The sequence below is a fragment of the Alexandromys fortis genome, unplaced genomic scaffold, assembly GCF_014885135.2.
Source record: "Alexandromys fortis isolate MF-2015 unplaced genomic scaffold, M_Fortis_MF-2015_v1.1 scaffold_197, whole genome shotgun sequence".
Lineage (NCBI taxonomy): Eukaryota > Metazoa > Chordata > Mammalia > Rodentia > Cricetidae > Alexandromys > Alexandromys fortis.
Genome location: NW_026068072.1, coordinates 1,203,039 through 1,210,992, shown reverse-complemented (window position 1 = coordinate 1,210,992; position 7,954 = coordinate 1,203,039).

Here is a 7,954-nt window from a genome sequence, read left to right as displayed (position 1 = left end):
GCTATAGCCTCAGCCCTGTTTACTGTATAATTAGGAAACAGAGCTCTTGAAGGCGGCAAGGATTTTATGGACATTCTGTATTCTTGACTTCTTTCTTTTTCTGGGGTCCATGGGGTCAGTTTCCTACATGTCTGACCACTTCTTAGAGCAACCAACTGTGGCTCCTTCCCATGGCCACAAATGGCACTAATCCTGTTGGTTTCCGGATCTCTGTGGAGGAGTTTCTGAAGGGTGCGGCAGTCTCTTTAGGCATTACAGAATGAACTTCCAGAGGGTAACTCGTTACCCACAAGAGAGCTTTCTTCTGGAAAGGACCAGATAGTAAATCTTCCTGTTTTGTGGATCTGTTAAGTCATAAGAACAGCTATGGTATGTAAACAAATGTATGGACTGTGTTTCAATAAAACTTTATTGTCAAGAATAGGTGGAGGGCCAGATTTGTCTCTGCGGTCTGCAGCTTGTGTTCCTTCTGCCTTGGGTACTTTTTTATTTTCTTTTAATCAGCAACTGCTTCTGACTCATCGTACTCTATCTCACGTGTCTCTTCAAGCCCTCCTAGTTCACTGTACCCCTCCCCCACCATTTCAGAGCACCCAGCCCCACCCCTGCTTGATGTTTGCCTGTCTCCCTAGAAGCCACAGTGAAAAAGCCATGTCAGTTTTGCTCATCGTGGCTTCTCCTTGTCCTCTCTCTGTACCTAGCACTAAGAGATAGCTGCTGCTTGGGTTCCCAGGCCCTGTGCTGGGCTCTTCATTATAGCTGCCCCGTAGGTAGGTACTATTGCTGCTCCCATTGTACAGGTGAGAAATGCCAGGTCCAGAGGATCCAAGTATCCTGCCCAGGGTGATCTACTGATGGGTGGCAAAGCTGGAGTAGATACAAAAAGTGCCACTCAGACACTGTATCTCAGCTCCTCCCCATACCCCAACCTGCTGTGATCTGGGAGGATACAATGTTTCTAGCCCCTCACAAGTTGTGAGCTCCTGGGGTGTGGAGCAGGAATCACAACTAACAATGCTGATGGGTGCTGGAGTCCAGGGCTCAGCAAAGCCTGAGGACTGAGGTCTGTCTGTGGACCTGCTGGGGAGGTCATTGCTGACACAGTCCCATCTCAAAAGTGAAACTGTGGCTTCTGCTTGGTGGACAAGTAAGGATGTGATGACCAAAGCACCCTCAGCCTCCTGATTCCAGTCTCCTGGACAGTCATCCCTGCCCTGAACCCGGTCTTGTTTCAGCTGATTTTGGGGGGAGGGCTCCCCAGGCTCCTAGACACACAGTTTTAGGGACAAACATCACTATGGCCACATGGGTCTGCCAGGCACCTTTTATGACACTTTGTGCCAGTTATTTCTGAGTGAGGGTTGAGAGGGGAAACTGAAACCCAGTGACTTCATTAAACAGGGAGGAAGCATTGGGTGATCAAAACTGGCTCAAGACTCAACTGGCCAGGATCATAACGGGCAGGTACATACTCAGTTATTAAGGGAATCTTGGAATTAAGTAGATGGGCCATGACTGAATCTATCCATCCCAGTACAACCTGAACTGTAAAAGAGTTTTTGTTTTTGTTTTTTTTTTTTAAATTTTATAGCTGGGTGGTGGTGGCAGACGTCTTTAATCCTAGCATTCAGAAGGCAGAAGTAGGCAGATCTCTGTGAGTTTGAGGCCAGCCTGGTCTACAAAGAGTCCCAGGACATCCAGAGCAGTTACACAGAGAAACCCTGTCTCAAAAAAACAAAAGTAAACAAATAAACAAAACTTATGAGTGTTTCACCTGCATGTTTGCCTGTGCATCACAGGTGCTCCCGTTGTCCGTCTTCCTCATCGCAGGTGCTCCTGCTGTGTCTTCCTCATTATGGGTGCTCCCGCCGTCCGTCCTCCTCCTTGCAGATGCTCCTGCCATCCGTGCTCCTGCTGTCTATCTTCTTCATCACAGGTGCTCCAGCCATCTGTCTTCCTCATCGCAGGTGCTCCAGCCGTCTGTCTTCATCGCAGGTGCTCCTGCCGTCCGTCCTCATCACAGGTGCTCCTGCCGTCTATCTTCCTCATCACAGGTGCTCCAGCCGTCTGTCTTCCTCATCGCAGGTGCTCCAGCCGTCTATCTTCCTCATCGCAGGTGCTCCAGCCGTCTGTCTTCCTCATCGCAGGTGCTCCAGCCGTCTATCTTCCTCATCGCAGGTGCTCCAGCCGTCTATCTTCCTCATCACAGGTGCTCCAGCCGTCTGTCCTCATCACAGGTGCTCCAGCCGTCCGTCCTCATCACAGGTGCTCCAGCCGTCCATCCTCATCGTAGGTGGTCCTTGTTTCTTCCTCAATTACTTCACCATCTTACTTATTTAGTTATTTGGAGACAGAGTCTCACGGAACCTGGATCTCAAGGATTCCACTAGACTAACTGACCAGCAAGCGCCAGGGACCCTCCTGTCTCCCCATCCCTAGCCCCAGGTATACACTGCTAGGCCCAACCTTCTTGTGGAGTCAGGGGATCCAAACTAGTTCCCCAAGTATGGCCACCAAGACTGGACTCTGCTTAGCCTGGGAGATAGCCCCAGGCTCAAATGCTCCCATACTGTCCCCAGAATGTCACCTTTCAGAAAGAAAAATGACTGTTTAGGAGGATTCCTGGCAGGACGTCTCCCCTATGTTTATCGTGTTTAGGAGCACATAAGACAAACTTGAGAGGGATAAATAGTGTTGCTTTCAGCAGGAACCAAACATTCTTTGGTTCCCAGGTTAGACCATTGCTGAGCTCCAACACCCATTGATTTTGCTGAACACAGGTTACAGTGACCCGAGTTCAGGTCCCAGCTCCCATATGGCAGCTCCCAATGGCCTGTAACTTGTTTCAGGGGATCCAGTGAATTCTTCTGGCTGGCAAACCCATTGTACATAGACATACATGCAAGCAAATCACCCATACACAGTAATAATTAAAAATAAAAATAATCTTTAAAAAATTAAAACCAGGCCTGTTGGATACAGTCTTCACCATCTATGCATTTCCGAGATTCTCCATCTCCTGGAGGTGAAGGTGTCATAAAGAAAAGGGCTATTTTGCTCTGAAAGTCCTGGCTGGCAGAGGGATTCGTTCCCACACCCAGCATCTTCCACTCAAGGTGGCCTGCAGGTTTGCTCATCTGAGTCATCTGAAGGGGAAATGGCTACTGCCTCCTCCTCCCCACCAGATTCGATTCCCTCCTCAAACAGGAACAGGGTATGGAGTGTTTAATTTCTTTTCTTTTTTGGGGGGAGGGAGGAATAGTTTCAAGATAGGGTTTCTCTGCATAGCCCTGGCTGTCCTGGAACTCGTCCTGTAGACTGGGCTGGCTTTCAACTCAGAGATCCACCTGCTTCTGCCTCCTGAGACTAGAGATGTGTGTCACCCCTGCTGGCTGGTGTTCACTTTCAAGCCCAGATTCTGAATGCCCGCATGGACAGTACCTGAAGCTGTTTCCACACTGGAAACTGAAGTGTAGGGTGTTCCCTCAGAGGCAGCAGAAAGTGGGTGATAGCTTCCCCCCCCCCACACACACACCTGAAGCTGTACTGTGCAGGGCAAAGCCAAGCATGCGGCTATGCACTATAGTCCCAGCAATGAGGAGGGTGAAGACATCGTGAACTGCAGAAGTGGCCAAAAAATCAAAATCAAAATAAATAGCCCGAGCAATACCCACCTCCTATAACCTTCCCGAGGCACCAGCTGGAACCTGTGCTCAGCAGAGCACATGACAGACTGCAAATCTCAAAGGGGGCCCCTTCCAGGTTGCTGGGGGAGACAGTCCATCTCTGAAGATCCACCAGGGTCTTGGCTGCATACCCAATTATCATGGGTGTAGGAGGTAAGGTCCCCTCCAGGATTGTGCCTTGAAAACCTGCTTTCCTGGCTTGTGAAGTTTCAGAGGGAAGTCTGAGAGCCCCTTAAACACTCTTCTTAGGGCCACTCCCTAGCTTGAGCTTTAAGAATGTGTGGTTCTAGTGAGCTGGGCTAGAAAAATTCTAAGTACGTGAGTCAGGAGAGACCAGCACCACCAAAGTGAAACCTCTGCTTTGCTGGGACAATCGATGCTGGTGACCTGGAACTGAGAAATTAGCAGTGATTAGAGAGACCAGCTCTGCTGAGGATTGTAAATTTGGATGACTTCCTCAAGGAAGCACACAGAAGCTATGGTCTGTGGTCTAAAGGTAGCTAAGGCTGCATCTTACGCTGGCCAAGCTTGGCAACTTTTAAGAGTTTCCAAGGTGTTACTGGCTTTGAAGCATGAAGTGCCATGGAGGGCAGGGGAGGCTTGGCACCAAGTGGCAGGGTCAGGCTCCCTGCAGAGCCTAGGAGAGGTGCAGCCCAGCTGCAGCAAAGACCCGGACATCTTGGAGATCACAGTACTGTGGAACAACCACCATGGGCAGCAGCAGCTGAGGGTTGGAGCTGAGGACGAAGCTGACAAGGGGCCTGGGTCCTCTGGAGCCCAGAGGATCATGAATGGGCCCCAGAAGTCAAGCATTGAACTCTTTACATCGTTACACTTTGATTCCATCACAACTGTGCTCTGGTTCTACCCTTGTGGGAGTAAAAAAGTATTTTAACTTGCTTCGATCTTGTAGGGGACCACAGTGTTTCAGAAACTTTGGAATTTTACAGACACTTTGGAAATTTTAGAGATTTTTGGATATTCTAGATAGACTTTGAACTTTGAAGGAGACTTTGAATGCTTTTTTTCCCCTATTTTTTTTAAAGACTCTTATTGTTTTATGTAAATGAGTTTTGCCTGCATGTATGGTTGTGTAACACACGTAATGTGGTGTCCACTGAGGTCAGTAGAGGACATTTGATCCCCGGGAACTGGAGTTAAGAGATGTTGCAAGCCAATACATGGATGCTGGGAATTGACTCCAGTTCCTCTGCTAAAACAAGAGCCCCTAACACCTCAGCTAAATCTCTAGCTAAACTTTGTAAGTTTTAGAGACTAGACTTAACATTTTATTATTTATTATTTATTTTTGATTTTTTTCAAGACAGGGTCTCTCTATGTAACAGTCCTAGCTGCTCTGGAACTTGCTTTGTAGACCAAGCTGGGCTTGAACTCAAGAGATCCACCTGCCTCCTGACTGCCGGGATTAAAGGCACGTGCCACCACTGCCTGGCAACATTTGGGTCTTCAAAGGATGTGGGACTTTTTAGAAGTTGGAATGTTTTATATCACAGCATTAATATTAACGTGCCATCTTGGGGACAAACGATTAAGAAAAGGTTCTAGTTGAACAGTGAGGTGTCTGTGCGCCAGGCTGACAAGGAGCCAATCATGCCAGCCAGTTTTGTCAACTTGACACAAGCTGGAGTTTTTTGGGGAGGGAGACTCTCAGTTGAGAAAACGTAAGATTGACCTGTAAGCAGGTATGGGGGGCATTTTCTGGGCCCAGCCCCTGTAGGTGGCACCATGCCTGGGCAGTTGTCCTAGGGTGTATAACAACACAGACTGAGCAGAGGGCAGTACCAGCACTCTTCAATGACCTCCATCAGTTCCTGTCTCTGGGTCTGTGATTGGCAACTGATTCTCAGCTTGACAACAGTCATCTGGAATTAAGTAAAAACCCTAGTAGCTGCATACCTGTGAGGGATTTTCCTTTTCTTTTTCAACACAGGGTTTCCCTGTGTGGACCTAACTGTCCTGGAACTTTCTCTGTAGACCAGGCTGGCCTCAAACTCATAGCGATCCACCTACCTACACCTCCTGAGTGCTGGGATTAAAGGTATGACTGCTTCCAGACAGGATTTTTCTTGATCACATCATCTGAGGTGTAATGACCCATTCTACATCTGGGCTACACCTTCTCATGGTGGGGAGGAAGCTTTCACATTTTGCCTACTGGCCCTCATTCTCGCTGGCACATTCACCTATCTTGCAACGGAGGCATTTCTTCACTAGCATTAGAGCCTGCCTCTTCAGGACTCTGATGTAAACTGCAGACCAGCTGAGACATCAGCCTCATGGACCAAACAACTGCTGGATTCTTGGACTTTGCCCCAGGACGCAGCCATTGCTGGCCCGGCTGGAGCACAGCCTGCAAACCACTGTTCTAGGGACACTGACTACAGAAGGCTCCTACCCTGACTCCTGGATGAGCGACTAAAAGGGGTAATGTGAAATAGACCCTTTCCTCTCCAAGCAGATTTTGGCTGTGGTGTTTTATAGACACTAAGACAGCAGTATTTTGGGTTTCATAGCAAACAGTTAATGCCACTCAGATCGCCGAGTACTCAGGAAAAACAGCCACAATGTAAGGCATGCTCAAGTTAAAATAACCTACATTGTTTTTGATTATGTGTATCTTTCTGTATGTGTGTGCAGCAAATTACAGGTGCTCAGAGAGGCCAGGAGTGGGTGCAGGATGCCTGGTTGTGAGCTGCCTGATGTGGGTGCTGAGAGTACACACTCAGCTGCTGAGCCAGCTATCAGCCCCAGCATGTTCCAATTGTTTACAGATTAGGCTTTGAATTTCATGATTCTTCTCATTAAATAGTCTTCCTATGGGTTTTTGTTAACTACTTAAAAATGCAAATACCACCAAGTATGCACACACCCAGTCCTAGCCCTGTGAAAGCAGAGGCAGGTGAATCTCGAGTTCAAGGTCAGCCTGCTCTACAAGAGTTCTGTGCCAGCCAAGGTTACAGAGTGAGCTCTTTCCTCAAACAAACAAGTCAAAACAACAACAACAAACCACCCCAGGTTTTATCATGATTATTGCTTTCCTCCCCCCTTCCATTTTGTTTTTTCAAGACAGAGTCTGAAAAACCTGTGTAGCCCTGGCTGTCCTGGAAGTTGGTTGATAGACCATGTTAGCCTTGAACTCTCAATCTTCCAGAGTGATGGGATTTAGGTGTGTGCAGCCATATCCAGTCAGTTATGTACATATACAATAAATATCGTATATTAACGCAAAAGTCAGAATCAACTATATCCTACTTTTTCCTAAGATTTATTTTTATGAGTATTTGTGTGTCTGTGCACCAGGGAGTACATGTGTGCAGGTGCTCTCGAAGGCCAGACAAGGACATCAGATTGCCTGGAATGGAGCCACATTTGTGTCTAGACACACACTCCTAACTGCTGTGCCCTTTCTCCAGCCCCAACTACAACCTTTTAAAAAAAAAATGTTTCTTACTCAATATCCTTCTTAAATGACTAAATAGTCACAGGCATTACAGGAATGTGACCAGTGTCTGTGGGGCCAGTTCCCAGCCTTCTAAGTCTTTATGCCCCACTGGTGTTTGGGGCAAAGCTCTCCGGTGAGAAGCGAGGGTAAAAGCTATGCATGTTAAGCCTGGACTTGCCTGTGGGCCTGCCTGCCTTCCAGAAAGGTGCTGTCATTGTGCACATGTGACCTCTAGTGAGGGAGTAAAGGACCCACTTCTCCAGTGTTCTTTGGAGGTTACTGTATCCCGGGTAACAAATGCAAACTGTGCCACTGACCACAAAATCATGTCCACGAGTCAGTGACAATTTCAGGATTCCTAACTGCGCTGGCAGGAGACAGGGCTACTTACAGTTAACAGCTTCCTTGAGACACAACAGCAAGCTTTCCTGAACACAGAGCACTAAGCAGAGGGGGGGAAGTCACCCTAAAAAGTAAGTTCTCTCCAGACAACGTCTGTCTGTCTGTCTGAGAGTTAGCGACACAGAACTGTCAGGTCTCCTGGCAGAGGATCAAGGTGGCCAAAACCAGACAACAGGCCAGTCGTAAACAAACCACCAGGCTACTCCCCCACAGCTGGGGTCCCCAGAGACCTGCCAACTTCCCCTCCCAGGCGCATGGAAAACCAGTTGCTGCTCCCTCTGCTCAGGAGGAAGGACCTGGGGTGGGGGTGGGGGGGTCAGTTTCCTGTTACTTGCTCATCACATCATAAGCACCAAGAAAAGGTAAACACGGATACTTCTTCCCTACAAATACTGAAATGTCA